Source organism: Cucurbita pepo, chromosome 10 (assembly GCF_057944985.1).
Source record: "Cucurbita pepo subsp. pepo isolate OVF chromosome 10, ASM5794498v1, whole genome shotgun sequence".
Taxonomy (NCBI): Eukaryota; Viridiplantae; Streptophyta; class Magnoliopsida; order Cucurbitales; family Cucurbitaceae; genus Cucurbita; species Cucurbita pepo.
Genome location: NC_141807.1, coordinates 14,349,776 through 14,372,543, shown reverse-complemented (window position 1 = coordinate 14,372,543; position 22,768 = coordinate 14,349,776). Strand labels below are relative to the sequence as shown.

At 35.1% G+C, this 22,768-nt stretch overlaps 1 non-coding gene across 1 annotated transcript; it reads right to left on the bottom strand.

The window, feature by feature from the left end:
• Positions 1–20,583: 20,583 nt before the first annotated feature.
• Positions 20,584–20,655, bottom strand: TRNAP-AGG (transfer RNA proline (anticodon AGG)). Its single transcript has one exon. It is a non-coding gene; the product is annotated as a tRNA-Pro (tRNA).
• Between the last annotated feature and the right edge of the window lie 2,113 nt (positions 20,656–22,768).

The window sequence follows — 22,768 nt, the reverse complement described above, 5'->3', positions numbered from 1 at the left end:
GATCCACTCTTATGTCTCTACATATAGTTCAAGTAATCATACTATAGCCAGAGTGTTCTTAGTTTATTGGATTTAGATTAATGATCGTAAAGTTCACTTTATTCAATAACAATCTTTACTGAATAAACAACAATAATAACTTTATTGAAAATAGAATATGTTTTTGTTTACCAACTATGAGTTTTAGGACATAAAACCCAACCGTAAAATGAGATTAACTTCCTTTAAGTTTATGTAGTTTCTTTTTATTACTATGTTTACTTCTATGTCATGTTACTCCGTTTGTATTTACTTCGTTTTATACAAAAGTTCACCATAATTAATAAATCTATGTGCTTAATACATTCCCTTAAAAAATAAACTTGTTTGTATCAGGATAAATTACAATGAATACCAAGAAAAGAAATCCCAAAAATAAGTAGAAGGTTGAGAATTTCACTCAAACACAGGATGTCAAAGCGTGACTGCATGGCTCTCATGCAATTCTACCACAAGAATGACATGAAACTTGCATAGATGATGCTCGATTTTGAAGGGGGACTTCTCAACTTGAGAGATCAATTTCATTCATAACAAATCTGATTTTTACATAATAATTTGTGTGTATTTATAGTCTCCCACAAAAGAAGTTAGTGGCCGGGATTTAATCTCGATCCCCTTAAATCTCCAAATAATAATAATAATAAAAACGAAGTCAATTTGACAATTCTACCATTACAAACTTTATGAAATTTAAAATAAATAAAGTTTTCTAACAACTCATGTAATGATGCTTGCAACTTCATTTGCTCCTTCAACGGTGTAAATATTCACTTTTGACGCTCCAAATGGTCCTTCCTCAATCTAATAAACTTGTAACACATGAAATAATAGTTGAACCGAGCCTATCCAATTTTGTAGATGAAGAATGAATGGTTGTTGAATCTTCTTTGCCCTGGATCGTGAAATAGGTCCAGTTGGAACATTTGGAACACCGTGATCCTTATCATCTTCCCCCTCTACAAAAGGATTCGTCCTCGAATAAGAAAAATATCACCTACATCAAAAGGACTAAGTCAGATTGAAGAATGTGCTGAAAATTCTCCTGGAAGATCATTTTATTTTCATTGTTATTAATTCTTTCAAGGACTTGATAAGGGTCATCCCCTCTTGGATGTAACTTTGTCTTCCTTTGAGATGGGAATCACTCCTTGTGAAAATGTATCCAAACCCAGTTACCGGGTTGAAAAATGATTTCATTCCGTCCTTTGTTAATTCTTGAAGCAACATTGAAATTTTGTTTCTCAATTGTCTCCTTCCCCTCTTTATGCAATGTTTTGATCCCATTTGCCTTACTTGTGGCTGCTTTACTCACAAAAATATTAGAATGAATAGAAAGCAAATCAAGACGCGTAAGTGGATTAAATCCGTAAGCAACTTCAAAAAGAGAACAATGAGTGGCAAACATTCGTCCCAAGACTTAATATTCTTACAAATAATAGCCGTAAGCAATGCTCCTAATGTTCTATTAACCACCTCAGTTTGCTCATTAGTTTGAAGATGACATGTAGTTGAAAACAATAATTTGTTACCCAATTTATGACTTAATATTCTTATAAATAATAGCCCTAAGCAATGCTCCTAATATTTTATTAACCACCTCAGTTTGCTCACGAGTCTGAGGATGACATGCAGTTGAAAACAATAATTTGGTACCCAATTTATCCACCATACTTTCCAAAAGTGACTTCAAAATTTAACATCCCTATCTTTTTTTGTGTGCAGCAACATTGGTAATATTGACTACAAAAATTATAAACATCGTAATTCATGGCAAAGGTCATATGGATCGTGATGAGCATTTTCTCTCATATCTTGGTTTCGCTAACTAAAGTTTTCCAATAACTCCCAAACTTCATTACCTTATATAACCCCTTGGGATAAGTATTCATATAACACTTCATAAAATAAGATCGACTGATGAATTTCATAGCATTTGAAGGTCATCTAGGTCATGAACCGAAGGTAAATTACCTTAGGGGCATTATGGTCATTTTACACCATTTCTTGGTTTACCTACTTATCCTTATCCAATGACCACCAAATTTCATATCTAACCTCAACATACTATAAAATGCTCAGTATTAAAATTTGATAGGCAGCGAAGCTCATATAGTGGGTTATTTTAACGTTACTTTAATCTCGAGCTATTTGATCGGTTCAGGGTCTTAATTGACGGTTCTTTGGGTTTTTCTTTCATATATCCTTAATTCATACTTGGTTATGAAAATCCAAGCGATTTCTACAAGTATTTTTTAACAAAGAGTCCAAGGTGGCTACTTGCCTCGTCGTTGATGTTTGGGACGTCCATTCTTGAGCTTCCAGTATCTGAATTATTTCAAATTTCCTTCCACGTACTCCTTATTGTGTCTAGTATCTAAAACCATAAGATTTTCTATGAGAATCGGTCTAAAATGGGGTTCAAATTGAGAAAACCCGAGAAAAGGTCAAATTTTGAGTTGACTTAGACAGTTCAGTTGAACTGGCCATATCATCGTTTTCTTCCTCTAAACTGGAAGAAGATGCGCATTTTTCGCTTCGCCGCAATCTGAAACTCGGCCTGTACAGCAACATTTACAGCGTTTCTCTCCTCGATTTCTTCGTGAAACTTAAAGATGGGTGTTACAAGGAAGGGCTAGGGATTGATTTGATTCCTTTTAGTGGATCGTAGCCTAAGATATTCGCTTCCAAAGTTCATCCAAAATCTGATTTATCGCTGGAGATTAAACAAAGGATTTCTTATTGGGTAGCCGATTCTAGGGGTTTCAAGGCCGTATTTCTTCATTGAACCCCTTCCATATCCTATCTTCAGGCTAAAGGAATTGGTTTTGAGGAACGTCTTTGAGTGTAGGACCTTAATTTCTAAAAATCGTTCTCGGTATGCAACTCACTCGAAACACCAAATTTTCGATCTCATGGGTAGCTTGTTCTACGATGTCTCGGCTCTCGATTCCTTCATCAAGTTTACTCAACTACTTCCTCTGAAGCTAGAGGAATCCTTAATTTGAAGGTAAAGAGATCGTAGATAGGAATTTTGACTCTTATCCCCAATTTAATTTCGAAACCTATTTCCTTCAATTTGGCACGCTCTCGAGGTTATTTTTCTTCGTGGTCTTCTATGGAAGCATTCTTCGAGGTGCAGAAACTAATTGGAATCATTCTTGCTCGACGAATCATCATGTATCCTCGGATTGGATTTTCAAGTTTTTCTTGAAGTTCTTCAATGGCTGATTGAATTGGGGGAATGGTTTCTAGGCATTTTCAGCACTCAATTTCTTCATAGAACTTGTGGGTAATCTTGTTGAGAAATGGTAAGAATAAGTTTGAAGAGAAATGGTGGAGGATTTCTCAAGAATTTGGAAGAAATCTGAGAGTAGGACACCCATAATCTAAACGCTTATTGTCTTCCATTGGGGGATCGACCTTTCTCGATTCTTATTCCATATTGTTGCTCCTACTTCAGACTTTATAGGAGGAGCTTAAACCGACATTGAGAGCTCCAAATTCTTCGTTATTTCGAAATTTGAAGAGAAATGGTGGAGGATTGCTCTCGAATTTGGAAGAAATCTGAGAGTAGAAGACCCACAATCTAAACGCTTATTGCCTTCGATTGGGGGATCGACCTTTCTCGATTTTTATTCCGTATTGTTGCTCCTACTTCAGACTTTATAGGAGGAGCTTAAACCGACATTGAGAGCTCCAGAATCTTCGTATTTAGAGATCGAACTTCCTGGATAATTTCTCAGAGATATCAACTCCGATCATATCCTTACCGACTTTGGCTTTGAATACTAGTTGTTGGATGTGATGATCCGCGCGTGTTCGTTCTAGATCATATCAAATTTTGGAGGAGATCCGACGGTTGAAATTTGAGTTCGAAAGATTTTGCTTGGATGGTCACGGTAGATGCTCTGATTCTAATTAGAGTGGCATTTCTATAATTATCCATTCTTCTAGGGGTATTTTGGTAATTTGCCACTTTCCGAATATTTTATTATTATTTTTCTCAAAAAAATCCATAATTTTTCTACAAATTGCTGATTGCTTTTTGATCATTTTTAGCTTATTTTGAATCTTGAGATTCCTTCTAGATAAGGAATTACAAATCGGGAAAGATTCTTGATAATTAATAAAATGACTTTTTTGCCCTTTTCATTTACTTTTTCCTTTCCAATCCTTCTCAAAAGGCCTTTAACTCCTTGAAATCACTTGTTAAGGTACACGAGTGACCTGACTAAGTTCTTTGTTCTTGCTTAATCCTTTAATTTTTTTCCTTTCTATCATTTGGGTCTTTCATGAGTGGCTTATTCTTATGGGAGAGAATTTCCTTCATTTTTGGGGTGTTACATATACATACTCTTACAAACACAAAATAAGAAGCAGACTCAAAAGAAGAACAAAAAATACTAGATAAAAAAACAGAGGTTAGTCCCCACACTCCAAAGTTCGCTCTCATCCATGACCAACTCTTATTTACTTGAAAAAATAAATGATAAACATGGAGTGAGTAAAACTTAGTAAGTAGCGTACTAGTAGGTTCTTAATCGCGACCTTAAGCTAGGATATTACTTCTTGTTATGTTTTTCAGGATCTTAGAACTTAGAGGTCATCGTGTCATGTATCATATACTGATCCTGAAAACCGTCCCTTAAAATAACCTTCAATTTTCTCCCCATGAACACATGAATGGTGTCGTCATAATCATGTAATCCTATTGGTAAATCGTGGTGCAGGACATCTCGTTTAGCTGATGGGAATGGTAGGCCTATCATAACATCCAGCTCATGATACATATTGCAGGACATCCTACCTAAAGAGGAATAAAGGCCTTTTAGTACACATTGTAATGCAGATAATGGTTACTTATGGGTATGGATCCTACCAACTTATTTAGCATGTTATTCACATAGTTCTAGGTACTTGGTACATGGATTATTGATGAATCTAGGTTTATACATAATGTCATGGGTTAGGATGTAGGAGTTGAGCTTTTAGCTTAGGAAAACATTAGAGGGTAACCTAACGTGGACTAATTCGTGTGAAAACCTACTAGCACTTTCAGGACCTCTTTCCTTCACCAAACTGATGGGTAAACTTATTTAGAAGGTGCAGGAACAAGTTTGGAAATGAACAATGGACTATAGTTCTCGAATTCGAGGTAAACCCATGAACACGATACCCCAAAACAAAAAACTTGTATCTCTCGATTGGGTACTCGATTAAGCTTGCTTCTTGCCCCTAATAGTCTACCCTAATTCATAATTTATAGACGTATTTTCCACTACTACCATTGAAACGTATAGAATTTCTATAATTTCATTCTTGATTTTTCTGAATCTTGTGTCAGAAAAGTTTTCTCCGATCGGAGCCTTCCTTTTTTAAGCACCTTGTAATCTTATTCTATAAAAAATTTAATGATTCGGGAAGTTTATAAAAATTAGAAAAAGTACCATTTTCTCAATGTTTTATCAATTTTACTTTTCTTTGCTTCTAGATACAACCTAGTAGGGATTATACACTGTCTCTTATTGGAGACCTTTGAGTGTTGCAAATTCTTCTCTCCTTTGAAAACTTTCGGTCATCGAAACTGCTTATTCTAAAATAGGTCAGGGTACAAGGTTCTTATTTGCCTTATGTTTCCCAAGTGGCTTCTTCTACTCTATGATTCTTCCATAGGACCTTAACAAGAGAGATTTCCTTGTTTCTCAATCATTTGACTCTTTTTTGTCTATTATTTGAATCGGGTCTTCTTTATACGTTAGGTCATCTCTCAAGAAGAGAGTTTCATGAACCAGTACGTGCGAACGATCTAGGGTATACTTTCGTAGTATGGATACATGAAAGATATTATGTACTGCAAACAAGTTTGGGCATTGCCCGATTCTATAGGCCACATATCCAATCCTTTCTAATATCTCAAAGGGACGGATAAACCTAGGGCTTAGCTTCCCCTTTTTACCCTACCTGAGCACCCCACTCATGGGGTGCTACCTTTAGGAATATATGATCCCCTACCTACAATTCTATGTCCTTGCGCCTTACGTCTGCATAGCCTTTATCTCTGCTTTGTGCGGTTTGTATCCTAGCTTTAATCTTCTTGACTGCGGCGTTGTTAATTTGCACTAGCTCTGGCCCAATAGTTGTCGTTTGCCCTCCTTCTTCCCAAAAGATAGGGGATCGAAATCTTCGTCCATAGAGAACCTCGTAGGTGGCCATTTGTATGGTGGCTTGGCAAGTATTATTATAAGCGAATTTCATAAGGGGTAGGTACTTATCCCAACTTCCTGCAAAATCCATCACATGTACCCTCAGCATGTCTTCCAATATTTGCTTGAGCATTTCTTTTTGACCATCTGTTTATGGGTGGAATGTCGTACTATAACTGCGTACCCAATGCCTTTTGTTGAATTTTCCAGAAGCGAGATTTAAATTTGGCATCTTGGTCTAATACTATTGCCTTTTGTTGAACTTCCAGAAGTGTACCCAATACCTTTACTAATGAATATTCATTTTTAATGTTAGCAAGAGTAGCTCAGTTGGGAGATTATTAGACTGAAGATTTGAAGGACACGTGTTTTATCCACGTTCAACGCACCTAATACAAGTTTATTACTTTACTATACAATCTAAAAACATAACTTGATTATTCAATCTAAGATTAGTGATTATTTCTTTTTTAAACATAATGAATTACCGAAAATACCTTTACTTATGAATTTTCATTTTTAATATTAGCGGGGATAGCTCTGTTGGGAGATCGTCAGACTGAAGATTTGAAGGTCACGTGTTTGATCTCCACGTTCACCGCACCTAATTCTAGTTGCATAACCCGACTATTCAATCTAAAATTAGTCATTATTCCTTTCTGAAATCTCAATGAATTATCAGAAGTACCTAACGTGTTCTAGTTCACCGCACCTTATACAAGTTGGATAACTTGAATATCTTATTAAAAATTAGTGATTATTTCTATTTAAAATTTCAATGAATTAGCAAAAATACCTTTACTGATGAATTTTCATTTTTAATGTTAGTGTGGATAGCTCAGTTGAGAGAGTGTTAGATTTAAGATCTGAAGGTCTTGTGTTCTCGATCCACGTTCACCACACATGGTTCACGTTGCACAATTTGACTATTCAATATAAAATTAGTGATCATTTCTTTCTAAAATTTCAATTAATTAGCGAAAATACCTTTACTAATGAATTTTCATTTTGAACGTTAGTGTGGATAGCTCAGTTGAGAGAGCGTTAGATTGAAGATTTGAAGGTCTCGTGTTTGATCCACGTTCACCACACATGGTTCATGTTGAACAATTTGACTATTCAATCTAAAATTAGTGATCATTTCAATTAATTAGCGAAAATATCTTTACTTAAAAACTTTCATTTTTAATGTTAGCGGGGATAGCTCTAGCTCAGATCATTTCTTTCTAAAATTTTAATTAATTAGCGAAAATATCTTTACTTAAAAACTTTCATTTTTAATGTTAGCGAGGATAGCTCAGTTTGGAGAGCGTTAGATTTAATATTTGAAGGTCACGTGTTCGACCTCCACGTTCACCGCACCTGTTTCTATTTGCATAACCTGACTATTCAATAAAAAATTAGTCATTATTTCTTTTTAAAATCTCAATGAATCAGCGAAAAAATCTTACTGATGAATTTTCATTTCTAATGATTGCAGGAATAGCTCAGTTGGGAGAGGGTCAGAGTGAAGATCTAAAGGTCACGTGTACGATCCATGTTCACCGCACTTCCAAACTTGGTGATTATTTATGTTTAAAATATAATGAATTAGTGGAACTATTCAATCTAAAACATGTTATTATTCATTTTTTATGTTATATCGGATGGTTTTGTTGGGTAAAATATAATTGTTATTATTCATTTTTTATGTCATATCGGATGGCTTAGTTGGGTAAAATATAATGAATTAGTGGAAATTCCGTCACGTTGACTATTCAATCTCGAATATTGGAATAGGTTTTTATGTCATATCGGATGGCTTAGTTGGGTAAAATATAATGAATTAGTGGAAATTCCGTCACGTTGACTATTCAATCTCGAATATTGGAATAGGTTGACTAAGTTGCATAACTTGACTATTCAATCTAAAATATGTGATTATTCATTTGGTGATTATTTATGTTTAAAATATAATGAATTAGTGGAACTATTCAATCTAAAACATGTTATTATTCATTTTTTATGTTATCTCGGATGGCTTAGTTGGGTAATATAATTGTTATTATTCATTTTTTATGTCATATCGGATGGCTTAGTTGGGTAAAATATAATGAATTAGTGGAAATTCCGTCACGTTGACTATTCAATCTCGAATATTGGAATAGGTTTTTATGTCATATCGGATGGCTTAGTTGGGTAAAATATAATGAATTAGTGGAAATTCCGTCACGTTGACTATTCAATCTCGAATATTGGAATAGGTTGACTAAGTTGCATAACTTGACTATTCAATCTAAAATATGTGATTATTCATTTTTTATGTTATCTGGGATGGCTTAGTTGGGAGAGCTTGGAAGGTCTTGTGTTTGATTTGCATTCATCGCACCTTATAGTTTAGTTGATTATTATTTCTTTTTAAAATATAATTTCTTTTTAAAATATAATGAATTAGTGGAAATAGCTTTACTTATGAATTTTTATTATTATTTCTTTTTAAAATATAATGAATTAGTGGAAATAGCTTTACTTATAAATTTTTATTTTTAACGTTAGCAGGGATAGCTCAATTGGGAGAGTGTCAAACTAAAGATTTTAAGGTCACGTGTTTAATCTCCACGTTCACCGCACTTGTTTCCATTTGCTATTCAATAAAAAATAATGAATTGGTGGAAATACCACACTTGTTTGCATAAGTTGCATAACTTTATTCAATCTAAAATTAGTGATTATTTCTTTTTAAAATATAATGAATTAGCAGAAATACCTTTACTTATGATTTTTTTTTTCAAATATTAGCGAAGATAACTCGGTTTTGAGAGCGTCAGATTGAAAATCTGAAGGTCACATGTTCGATCCAAGTTCACCGCACCTGATTCACGTCATATAAAGAGCGTCAGAATGATTCTACAGCTTATCATTTCCATGTTGGGAGTTGGATCATGGGTCTTGGATCATGGGTCTTGGGTGAAGGAAGTGTCATAAGGCTAATTTTTTTTTCAATTTTTTTCAATTTTATTGCTTTTTTTTAGTGATTTTATTTCAATTTTTTCAAACTCACTCACGTGCTCATCTCAATCATTTCAGCCTTGTTGGCGTTCAATAAGAGAGACCTTGGAAATAACCTGTAACTATTATACTGGATTATCACATTAACAATTTGAATCAAATAAAGTGACATTAACCATTTGAATCACCTCAAATTGTTGAACTTGACCAAATGTCTATAACATAACACTAACAAAGGTACAAAGTAACACAAACAAAGGTACAAAGTAACACTAACAAAGGTACAAAGTTCATAAAAGTCTTTTTAATCTAAAATACCATTGAACTTGACCATTATAGTGCCTCTCAAACGTAGGTAAAGTTTAAATTCGGGTCTCCTTGTCAAACTCACTCGGATGCTCATCTCAACCATGATGGCGTTCAACAAGAGAGACCTCGAAAATAGCCGGATTATCGCATTAACCATTTGAATCACCTCAACCCCACTCGTTGAAATTGAAACAAATATCTATAACATAACACTAACATAGGTACGATGTCCATAAAAGTCTTTTTAATCTGAGATACTATTGAACTTGACCATTAAAGTTCCCCTCAAAATGAGGTAAAGTTTAAATATAATTGGTGACAAAAGATGAAACTATAAAATAAAAAGAAATAAGAACATAATATTCAATTTTAGAGAATCAAACCAGAATCTCCTAGGTGAAAGCCAAATATCCAAACCGTTGGACAACAATGAATTTTTGGTGTAGTTGTCCTAAAGTCTTGTCTAATCGCTGAAGAGTTTTACTATGATGTTTTGGGTAATGTCTAACTCTTCGACACGTCCTTTCATGTGTGTGATAGAGTTCTCAGAGTTACCGCGACGTTTCGAGCTGTTTGATTGTGTGGCTCTTTCTTCAAAAGGGTCAACATCAAACGTCAGGTCTTTGATTGGCAACCCATCCAGAGGAGCGTCAATTGCATCGATTTCATCAACAGTCTTCCCATGAGTTTATGGTGCATGACCCATTTTTTATACCATTCACCTTCGAGCGCCACCATAGTTTTGCATCGTCCATGAGATGCATTGTGACCACCGTAACTCTTAGGTTATATGAGCAAGTTCCAGTAACCTTCAAGTATTGTTTTACATAAAAAATAAAGCTTTTTAATTCCTTAGCATCCCGGTTTCCATTTAAGGGGTTGTGTTCTTGGATTTTAAGTTTGTTAAGCCCACATGAACTTGGCTTGAGGTGTGGTTCTCTACAGCCCAACTTGTCAAACTCACTCGGGTTCTCATCTCAACCACGATGTCGTTCAACAAGAGAGACCTCGAAAACGAATGGATTATCGCATTAACCATTTGAATCACCTGCTCATCTCAACCATGATTTCGTTCAACAAGAGAGACCTCGAAAACGACTGGATTATCGCATTAACCATTTGAAATTGAACAAAATATCTATAACATAACTCTAACAAAGGTATGAAGTTCATAAAAGTCTTTTTAATCTAAGATAGAAACTGTCAAATAAAATGAAATAAGAAAATAATATTCCATTGCCAAGAATCAAACCCGAGTCTCGGGGGTGAAAGCTAGATATCCTATCCATTGGACGACAATGGATTTTTGGTGTTGATGTCCTGAAGTCTTTCCTCAGATCGCTGAAGAGTTTTAGCATAATCTTTTGCTTAATGTCTAACTCTTCTACACGTCCTTCCCTGTGCGTGTTAGAGTTCTCAGGGCTACCGCGACGTTTCGAGCTGTTCGATTGTGTGGCTCTTTCTTCAAAAGAGTCAATATCAAATGTTAGGTCTTTCATTGGCAACCCATCCAGGGGAGCGTCGATTGCATCGATTCCATCAACGATCTTCCCATGAGTTTGTGGTGCATGACCCATTTTTTATACCATTCACCTTCGAGCACTACCATAGTTTTGCTGATGGTGTTAATATAACACATGCGGAAGCAATTTGGATCTTAGGCACTTTTAGAACATCAATTATAGTAAATAACTAGCATGTTCATAAGTATTAAAACTTAATGAGTTTAGATACTAACCTTTTGTAGTTCAAACTCCTTTTTCCTCACGAACCGGTTTCGAACAACCACTAGTGTCTTCTCCACTATCCTCCGGCCTTAGAACGGGATTGTGGAATCCGGTGAGTGACTAAACTTGGGAGGAATTTTGTATATGTGAAGAGAGTGTTTGTGAGAGGTTTTTCTCAAGGTTTTTCACCAAGAAGAAGAAGACCTTCCATGTACCATGATCACTCTATTTAAAGAGTCATGTTTGCATGTTCATGCAAATTTGAGATCACCAAATTTTGACACAAAAAATTCTACTCAAATGTTTGGGATTATGTGGCAAGCTTGCATGTTTGAGTTAACCTAATTTTGACACTAAAAATTTCACTCAAACTTGTGGGGTTTATTTGGCAAGCATGCAAGTTTGGTTAAACCAAATTTGGACACCTCAACATTCCACTCAAACTTGTGGATTTTTCCATTAAATGAAGTCAACATTTTGACTTTCTTCATTTTAATTCGACAATTAATTTGAATAATTAATTTCAAATTAAAGTAACATTAAATGATTAATTAAACTATTTAATTAATATTTAATATTAATTCAAATGCCAATCCCAATCAATTCCGGCACATAATTGATTAAGATATTTAAATAATCTCAAATTCTCTCTTTTTGTTTAATTCGTAAATAAAAAAAAATGTGGTTAAATATATCGTGTATATGTAGCGCATATTCCTTAATTTGAATTCGAACACTTCGAACTCACTCGTCACACTGTTCTATGGTTTAGTCCGATATGAGCTAGCAGAGGGACCTAATGGACCTATAGATCATGGGCTCCAACGATCCAAGATTAACCGGCTAAACTCATCAACCTTGTTAACCAACATTCGTTAACTACTAGAACACTCCACTATAGCCTAGTAGTTGCACTCCCCTCACTATAGATATATTTCTGTCCCTTTGATATGACCATGATTAGTAAGTCGATCCTTCACAGGGTGTTCGTAACTAGAGCTGGGTCAATTTACCGTTTTACCCCTAAAGTTACTTCTTGTTCCTTATGTCACTGATCCTCTAATGAACAATTGGTTTGTGGTCCAACCAGTAAACCGAATCCCTCTCAGGACAATGAGAGGGTGGGGCCCCTTGTTCAAGACCTGGAGTCAGTGCTTAAGGGAACTACCTTTCTTCTATCCCTAAAAGTGTGTAGGAGTGGATTCCATCTTGCACCCTACGACCCCAGCCATTCACCCAATCTTACCCCTGAAATGGGAGGCCTATTGAGTCGGCGAACTAGAGCCACTCTCACTTGTGCAAATCTAAGGATAATTTCGAATAAACAGGAGTTCATGGTTAGCTCAGGATTAAAACCGAGTTACCTAGGTTATCGAATGAAAAGAAAATAAGTCTCAACAGTAAACGACATTATAAAGTGAGAGTGGTTTTCTTCATGGTCCGATCTTATGCAATACTCATTGCATAGGACGCCCGCACTCACATGTCTTCACATGTACAATTTAGTGAACACATTGTTTATATCATATACAAAAGTGGGCCGCATCCATAGTGTCCCCAAGGTACTCAGCCTTATCCTTATACTATAGATCATTTTGACTATATACTTGAACTTGATCCACTCTTATGTCTCTACATATAGTTCAAGTAATCATACTATAGCCAGAGTGTTCTTAGTTTATTGGATTTAGATGAATGATCGTAAAGTTCACTTTATTCAATAACAATTTTTACTGAATAAACAACAATAATAACTTTATTGAAAATAGAATATGTTTTTGTTTACAAACTATGAGTTTTAGGACACAAGACCCTAAACGTCTCGTCATGAATAATAGTGAAAATGAAAAAAATATCGCTACTCATAATGTCATAAATAAGGAAATATTGAATAGAAATAAAATAGTAATAACGAATAGTTTCTTTTGGAGATGCGAGGTATCGATCCCCGTATCTCTCGCATGCTACATTCCCACGATTTTACATAAAAAAACTCTAAACTTCCCGTCATCAATGATATTGAAAGTGAAAAACTATCCCCGCTCATTATGTCGTAAATAAGGAAAAATTAAAAAAAAAATTAATATATTTAGTAATCGTTTCGTTTGTTGATGCATGGTATCAATCCCAGTACTTCTCACATTGGATGCAAACGCTCTACCATCTAAGCTATATCCTCAAGATTTTTATGTCACAAAATCCTAAACATCTCTTCATCAATAATAGTGAAAATAAAAAAATAACACTATTCATTATGTCATAAATAAGGAAAAATTGTGGAGATGTAGCTTAGATGGTAGAGCGCTCGCTTTGCATGCGAGTTATACGGGGATTGATAACCCGCATCTCCAAAAGAAAGTATTTTTTGTTATTATATTTTTTCATTTTCACAATTATCGATGCCCCGCATCACCAAACCAAACTATTTGTTATTAATATTTTGATATTTTTTATTGTCACTATTATTGATGATGGGACATTTAGGGTTTTATGATGTAAAAATTATGGGGATGTAGCTTAGATGGTAGAGCGCTTGCTTTGCATGCGAGAGGTACGAGGATCGATACCCCGCTTCTCCAAAATTAAGACTATCTATTATTAATTATATTATTTCTTTTCAATTTTTCCTTATTCATGACATGTTGGGTAGCAATATTTCTTCATTTTCACTATTATTGATGACGGGAAATTTAGGGTTTTATGATGCAAAAATTGTGCGGATGTAGCTCAGATGGTAGAGCACTTGCTTAGCATGCGAGAGGTACGGGGATCGATACCCCGCATCTCCAAAAGAGATAAATTATTTTTTTAAGTTTGAGTTAATTTAACATGTTATGTATAAGGTGGCTACGAGAGAAAAAGAAAAGATACTTATATAAGGATTATTATATCAATATCATTATAGCTATGCCATTCTTATAGATAAAAGAGAGTAATGTCCCACAAGCACATATAGAGAGAGGACTTATTGTAAGTGTGTAAGTGTAAAGAAAGCTAGAGCAATCTAGTAGTTATACTACTACTTGTGGAGAGGGAATTTGATGAATTCCTCAAAAGATCCATAATACTCACCGACTCGAAATTGAGGTTTGTTCATGTTTGAAAATTTGACAAACCAAAAGACAAGATGCTAATTAATATTGTTTGTGATTGTTGTTGTGAATTCTTCATCTTTGAATACATATTTTGGTTGGCTTATGAATTTTTCCATCTTTTAAATATTATTTATTTAGTTCTGGCCTAATTTCATAATAGGCGATTGAATCACAATATTGCAATATTTTAAGTTACTTTTAAGATTAACGGTCGATGAATGAAATAATTACGGCAAGTTCTTTTTATGCATCTTATTTTGATCTAGCACATAAATGCTTCCTAATTATTTTATTTATTTTTTTATGAATTATGTTATGAACATCATTTGAATTATAAACGCTTTAATTCAAACAATATTTAATAACTAATCATTTTAATATTTATACTCAAATATACTAACAAGTACTAGTAACACTAGTCTCAATGACTTAAAGAATACAACTATTATCTCGAACTATAAAGAATTTAATTCCAACCTATTCTAATGGACAAACGCTTTATTAGACTCCATTGGAAGATTTCACTTCATCAATTTAAGTAGCGTTCAACTACAACTATAAATATCAAATGCTTAAGTATTCATGAACAAAATCGGCCTAACAATGTCTCTTGGAACTATTTACCAAAGGTGTTAGAATGAGCCGTGTGGAAGGGTTGCCTTTAGATGGTTTAGTACCAATTAAGGATGTCAATATCCTAGTAGTGCGGAATGCAGGAACGTTCGAAGTTGAAAAGAATAATGAGAATAGTAGACATCGTTTCATCTACAATCGTGTGGTGAACGGTCTGGTTGGTATGACTAGAGAACGTCGTCCTCGCAGAATTTATATTATTGTGATAGAAGTTATAAATAACGATGATATTCCTTGGTCTTTTATTACAAAGGTGCAGAACTTTCTTTTTATGCATGTGATATATCCATCGCCACCTACTCATAAACTCTCATCTTTTAAAGAAGTTCTCGAGTTCCTTGTCCCCAAGTAGCAATACAACTACTAGAATGCTATCTCTACTTATAATAAGCCCTCTCTCTCTCGAAATATATGTGTGTGTGTTTGTGGATGTATTACTCTCTTTTATTAATTAAATATGGCATAGTCATAATGATATTATGAGTATCTTTTCTATCCCTCCCTTCCTTATAGCTATATAAAGAATACGAATATTATAAGTAAAAGTGTACAAGTAATTTGTTACTTTTGAACTTAACATGCTTATAATTCAATTTATCTATGTTATCAACAATAATTATCAAACAGTATATAATTTTGTCCAAGTAAGGTCGATTCTCAATCCCTGTATGATATCATAACACAAAATCGAGCGGAAGGGTTAATGATAAAATGATAACAAAAACCCATTCGTCGAACTAACTATAAAGGAAGGGTTGGTTGGAAACCATGTCTATACTTCTTTGCTTTAATCACAAGTAACTAAAGCTATATAAGAACAACAGAATATGGCATGCCCAGTCAAAACATAAAAAATTTCTTGCCGTGTTATAGTTAATGAATATGGTATGCACAAAGATCCGACGTCACACTTTATGATTGGAGACAAATTCAGTGAGCTATGGTCGTCCATACCGTCCTTTGGTCCAATTATGTCAAGCAAATGTTGCAGCAAGCAAAGAGTTTTTAATAAGTTCGCAATTGCAAAGAGCTTGGTTTAAGGCACAAAAGTCTCTGATGTGAAAGGTGCACCAATTCAACGAGATTTAAGTAACCTTGAATAAGACACATGATAGAGCTTGTAAACGAAACGATGTCCATGACTCTTGTTATTTTCTTCCACTACAAACCTTCTAGCCTCTTCCACTCTTTTGTCATTGACATCCTTAATTGAAATTTGAATTGAAGGAAACACTTCTCCACAACTCATTATGGAACACCTTTGATAGATAGTTTCAACAGATTTACTTTGCCGAGCAATACTTTAAAATTCGATATTTATAGTTGAACGCTACTTAAATTGATGAAGTGAAATCTTACAACAGATGTTAATAAATCGTTTGTCTATTAGAAGAGAGCTTGGAATTAAATTCTTTATAGTTGGGATAAGGGATGTTTTAGTCAAACAAAGTATACTTTTTAGTTTTAAAATAAATTAATTTTTTAGTTTAAAATAAATTGATTTTTTAGTTTTAATTTTAGTCCCAATAAATTAATTTTGATGTGGTGTTATGTATTTTAATAAAATTAATATTAACTTAATAAACAAAAATTTGTATTTTTTTTTTAAATTATAATCTAAATTAATAAAAATACCATTGAACTTTGCACTTTTATCTAAAAAGAATACTCATAATTTTTTTTTTTTAAAATACGGTTGAATTTTCCAAAAAAAAAAAAAAAAAAAAAAAAACTTCAAAACTACTCTTTAACTTTCAAAAGCATTTAAAAAAAGATAGATGGGGAGAAAATTGTGTTCATGGGGAGAAAATTGAAGGTTATTTGAGGGGAAGGTTTTAAGATCCCGAAAACATAACAAGAAGTAATATCCTAGCTTATGGTCGCGATTAAGAACCTACTAGTAGGCTACTTACTAAGTTTTACTCACTCCATGTTTATCATTTTTTTTTTCAAGTAACTAAGAGTTGGTCATGGATGAGAGCGGACTTTAAAGAAAAGGCGAGTATGAAAAGACGTATCGCGTAACCGTCCCTGTAAGCAGCTTCATTCTTTCTTGATCTATGAACCGACTTTATGAAAAAACATCAGTCTTTCAGCTTAAAGTGTGACTGTTGGGTATGGATAAGCAGGACCTCTTGGTTCGGGAAAAACCGGAGATGTTGGCTAAGAAAGCTAAGCAGGCAAGTACAAGACGGACAAAATGCACATACAAATTGATTGACATGATCCCTCTCCCTCTCTCTTTGGCTAGTTGGCTAGTTACACGATAATCGGGAAAGCATACCAGGTAGGGAAAGAAAGGCTGCTCGATCTCCTGTAAGGCCAACCCTAAACGGCGAGCTCACCAGGCAATGCTATAAGTCTGATAGAAGTCCAAGATTTCGTCTACTACGGACCAGGAAGCTCTTGGAGGAGCTATCATGAAATGAGAAATACATTCGATTACGACAACTAATAGATAGCAAACTTTTTGGTAGAAACTGAATGATCCCTTGGCTCGGTCAAGAAAAGGAAAAGGTAGTCATACTCCTACCTTTTCCATGGGACGATAGGAATGTTTGAGCTGAAAGATTAAATCACACCTGGTAAGAAAGACGGGCTTAGCAGGTTTCTCCAAACGTATAAACAAAAAGAGGAAGCAACCGGTCCTAAAGAGTATACCGATACGCATACATTCTCGCATGGAAGAACCTAGCTAAACTGGATTAACGATCCTAACCTAGTCCGACTGACCTTCTTTGGCTGGCCCCCGCCCCTTGTAACAAGGTCAACCCGTACGTGCTTTTTCCTTTCGTTTAACTAGATGGCTTACCAGCTCTTTCGGCTCATAGCAACAGTATGAAAAGCAGAATCCTCATCCTGAGTCGAGTTCGCATTGCCATACGAATCGACATCGGTCAAACCAAAAGCTCCTATTTTTTCTTTAACGAAAGCGGATCTAACAGTTTCGATAAAACCAACCTCTTTTAAAGAAGGAGTCACTCTGCCTTGATCACCGTGGACATATGCAGCTCCCGCTTTACCTTTGCCTACCGTGAAAAGGAAAGTTCCCTCACGATAGGCCCTCCCAGCTCCCGAACGTCTTTCTATCAATCGAGAGAGGTATAGAATAATACAACAAACCAACAAGACAAGAATGGACACATAAGATGGGGCTCAGGGAAGCAATTTCATTTGTATTATCCGCCAAAGAAATGATCAAGGAATTCTCTATACACGGCTGAGAGATGACCCTATTGTTGCACATCATGAATAAAGTACCGTAGGCAAGCGAAGCTTTTGAAAATGAAAGCGTGTAGAACTCAGATCCACTTTCTCTTCGATTCGTAAACTTCGGATCTGAACTTCCTTTCGTCTCCAGGTGACTGAGAGAGAATTTAGGCCTGGCGTGCATCCGATTCGGTCAACAATAAGGTACAGAGCGGATATATTAAATGGGCTTGAAGTTCCATTATCGTTATGTCGAAGATCTCTACTAGGTTTAGTGCACTTTAGTAGTTGCGAATGTTGTCGTAATCGAATGTCTTTCTCATTCGACATTCTCTCTTACCAAGCACTCATACTCGCCAGGGTTGAGGAGACAGTCCGTGAGCTAATTGGGTTTCAAGATTGCGTATACGCGAAAAGAGCTTGCTTTCGACTTTCTCATTCGGCGTTTTGTGCCCGGTTCTGGTTCAGGAAAGGGTCTGATCTCTTTCATTAGAGCACATTGATGCCGAAGGAGTCTTCGGAACTGGTGGAGAGGCTATGATGACTTCAGGCTATTCAAATAGCATGACTGATACCTCAAAGAAGGGGTATCTAAGTCACACTAGTGGAATAGCTTTTTCATAATAATTATCTTGAAATATGATACCAAAAACCTGCCTGATGATTGATAAGGTAAGGGGTTTCAAAAGACAAAAGAATGACAATTCTACGTGTGATAGAAAAGAAGATCTTTTTTTTTTTTTTTTTCAGTGTACGCGGTTCGCCTGCCTTCCTGACCACGGATAGGCTATGGGGCTTTGCACTTCGGCCCCTGAGAATACCACATCAAGGTGACAGGATTCGAGCCTATGGCTCTCTGAAACTTCGTCATCGGTTATTTGGGTGCATCTTCCTTAAAAGGATTGTGACAACAAATGATCTATTTAACGACAGCGGATAACATAATGGAGGTTATTTGGGTGCATCTTCCTTAAAAGGATTGTGACAACAAATGATCTATTTAACGACAGCGGATAACATAATGGAAAGTTCCTAGAAAGAATACAACAGAACAATTTGTGTAATGCTCTTTTTGAAGTCTGGCTCGAGACTATCTTTATTTTGCCAAGAATATGTTTCATTCTCTATTCTCATATTCTCTAACTTGAGACCTCTCACACCCAAAACGATAATCATACCACTTAGACCAAATGCCTTTTTAGTAGATCTATAATTCTTAGTTGCTAGTCTATTTTTTCTTTCGGAGGGGCATTCAGAGAATTGAACTCGAGACCTCTTGCACCCGAAGAAGTTCCTAGAAAGAATACAACAGAACAATTTGTGTAATGCTCTTTTTGAAGTCTGGCTCGAGACGATCTTTATTTTGCCAAGAATATGTTTCATTCTCTATTCTCATATTCTCTAACTTGAGATGTAACGCCCTAATTTTCTTTAACCTAATTAGTGACGTCACCCATGCATACTTATCTCATTAAGCGGAAGCTCATCATAAATAACCTTGAAATAGTCTTTCATAAAAATTCATGAATCCAAAACATTACCTAAACTCCGAAAATAAACCTTCAATACTGAATCCAAAATAAATCCAAATAAAACGGTACTCAATCCTATAACTTAAAACAGTCTAATAAAAGTAAACTCCTAAAAATATCCCGTCTCCAACTTCCATGGTGGCCTCAGCTCCGCCGTCAACCGTACATTGGCGCCTTGCCTTTACCTGAAAAATGTAGGTAGCACGTGGCTTGAGTATTTTATGAAATACAAAGTAAGTCACCCCACTGTTGGGGTTAGGAATGCAAAAACATGCAACATATGAGCGGGACCTAACTTTTCATAAACTTTTCAAAGCCTTGGGCGCTTTTCTATTCCGGGTAGGGTTGGATGTGTGGTACTCCTTCACACATGGCCCATGTACGTGTACATGAACCCACCAGGCGGGCTCTTATACGTGCCCCCTGGGCCTGACTTGGTCGGGCACAACGTGTTACACGTAGCCGGACACCTCAGAACAGAAAAGGGCCCGCATGATATCATGGCGAACATAAATATCGTATTTCATTCTTTCGTATCATAAAGGGGAAGAATCCCGATGCACGTGACATACATATATGCATGAGGTCCCTTAACATATTTAACATGACATTACATAAGCAGTGCTATTTTTTCTTTCGAAAGTAGATCTATCTATAATTCTTAGTTGATCTAGGCATATTACATGAGACCTCTCACACCCAAAACGATAATCATTTTTTCTTTCGAAAGTAGATCTATAAAGTCTAAGTTTTATAATTCCATTTAAGACATATATCGTCGTGGAGTAGTAAGGTTGCTGTTGAATTGCTTTCTCTGAGGCTCATCTTTTGAGAAATGAACATAGGGGCATTCCGAGAATTGAACTCGGGACCTCTCGCACCCTAAGCGAGAATCATACCACTAGACCAAATGCCCTTTCTAAAAAAATGCAACATTTTTAACTCCTACTCAATATATTTTTTTCTCTCAAGTTTGAAATCTATTTTTTTGAGAGGTTGTTGGACTATAAAACAAAAAGTTGATGATCTAGTATTTTACTTGTAAGTAAGGCATGTAATATTGAATTGTTCTAATATGCAAGTGTTATCAAATAAACTACAACCCAACAAATGAATCAAACTAATCAGTTTGGGTTGGGTTGGATTTATTCGGCTCGGTTCATCAGTTTGTTTAATTTAATTCTTCTATTTTTCTTCGTATGACAAGCAAATGAAGTTGTATTGAATGTACCATAGTTTGATTTATGACAAACTCATATGAAATATAATTGCATTAATAGTACTAAGAGTTGGAGTCTATAAACATTTCATGAACTTAAGTGCAACTCATGCTTCATTAAAGACGAGATAAACTTTAGTTAAGTAACTAGAACTTTAAATTACTTCATGTGGAGCTTCAATTACTCTATGTTAGCTACTATCTTTAGGATTTACTAATTGGACACGAGTTCTTGGATTTAGGGGATTGTTTTATGTAATTTTCAACTACAACTTATGTTTTCAAATTTTTAGGTCATAATTTAGGTAGTGGTTGTATATTATGGATGAACACTAGAGTTTCTATCCCGTTCACCACAACTACTCTAGTTTTTGTTTGAAGGCTATAATTGTCATCTATGTTGTATGGCAATAAAGTTTGTTTAGATGAAATTTTAGTTACAGTTGCATATTTTACTTCTTGCTAGTAAAAAATTTGTTTCTTAGCATAATATGAATTTAGTTGCAGAGTTATTAGGAATAAGATGGAGAAAGAAATTTTCTTTAAAATAATAAACAGACCAAAGTTCATCTTTGTTGTTGTCTAATTGTGATTTTACAAAAAAACTTAACTAATATGAAATATCAAGAATATATCTTATACGTCATTCAAGATTTCAATAAATGGAGTTAAATTGAATGCAGTTTTAGTTTCATGTTTAGTAGGTTCAAGATGAAGCATAATTGTATGAATGATATTAAAGAGAAATTCGTGTTTTATTAGAAGAGAAATTGTATGAATGATATTTAAGGTACTAGGAGTTTAATCTACTTCCATTGTAATTTCAATCACTCCACAATGATTACAAATTTAGGGTTGGCTAATTGGACATCAATTATCAACTTTAGGTTATAATTTAGGTAATAGCCATTATAATGTGAATGAGCATAAGAGTTACAATTCTTCCATGGACCATATGTGTTATAGTTAAATGAATATATATATATATTATGTATGTTGAGGTTTGGGTAAAGCACGAAGTAGTAAGGAATACCATTGTCAACTCTAGAGCCACCCACAACTCATGATGGAGACCGATGCAAAATAGTTTAACATCCTTTGGCATCAAGATACAGGAAAGATGAACGCCGTCAACTTGGAAGCTTTACCTGTCTTAAGAGTCACAATGAGAACTCTAATCAAGCTGGAGTCTTGGACTAGGCAAATTGTTTAGTGATAGTTGAAATGGATGACTTCAACGTCGTGTCAGGAATGAACATCCTGCTGAAACACAAAGTCATTTACATGCCCCTAGCAAAATGTCTAGTAGTAATGGAGTCTAACCCGACGATCATTCAGAAAAACATCCATCAACCAAGAGGGTTGAAAATGATGTCGATACTACAGTTGAAAAAGAATCATAGCCATGATGAATCTATGCTTGCTGCTATTGTTGTAATTGAAAAGGGGAGCTCGAGTGAGCCAACCTCAATAGAAACCTTGTTGCCACTACATGAAACAAACTACTGAAGCAACACATGTTCACACAGAAATATCATCTAGATGGATGAAGAGAAGGGTCAGTCGGAAGCGTCAACCACAATAATTTCAAGAAAAATAAAGAGTTCATATAAGTTAAGTTCAGATAAACTTCGAGTTCAAAGCAACAAGAACCAAAAACTTGTGTGAAAATACTATGGACTAGTTAAAGTTATCCATAAGATTATGAAGACATCATATAGAATCCAATTGCTCTTATGGATGCGGACTAACCTTGTTGTCCACGTTAGTAACTTGAAACGTTATTATTTCGACCAATAAGACATCAAGC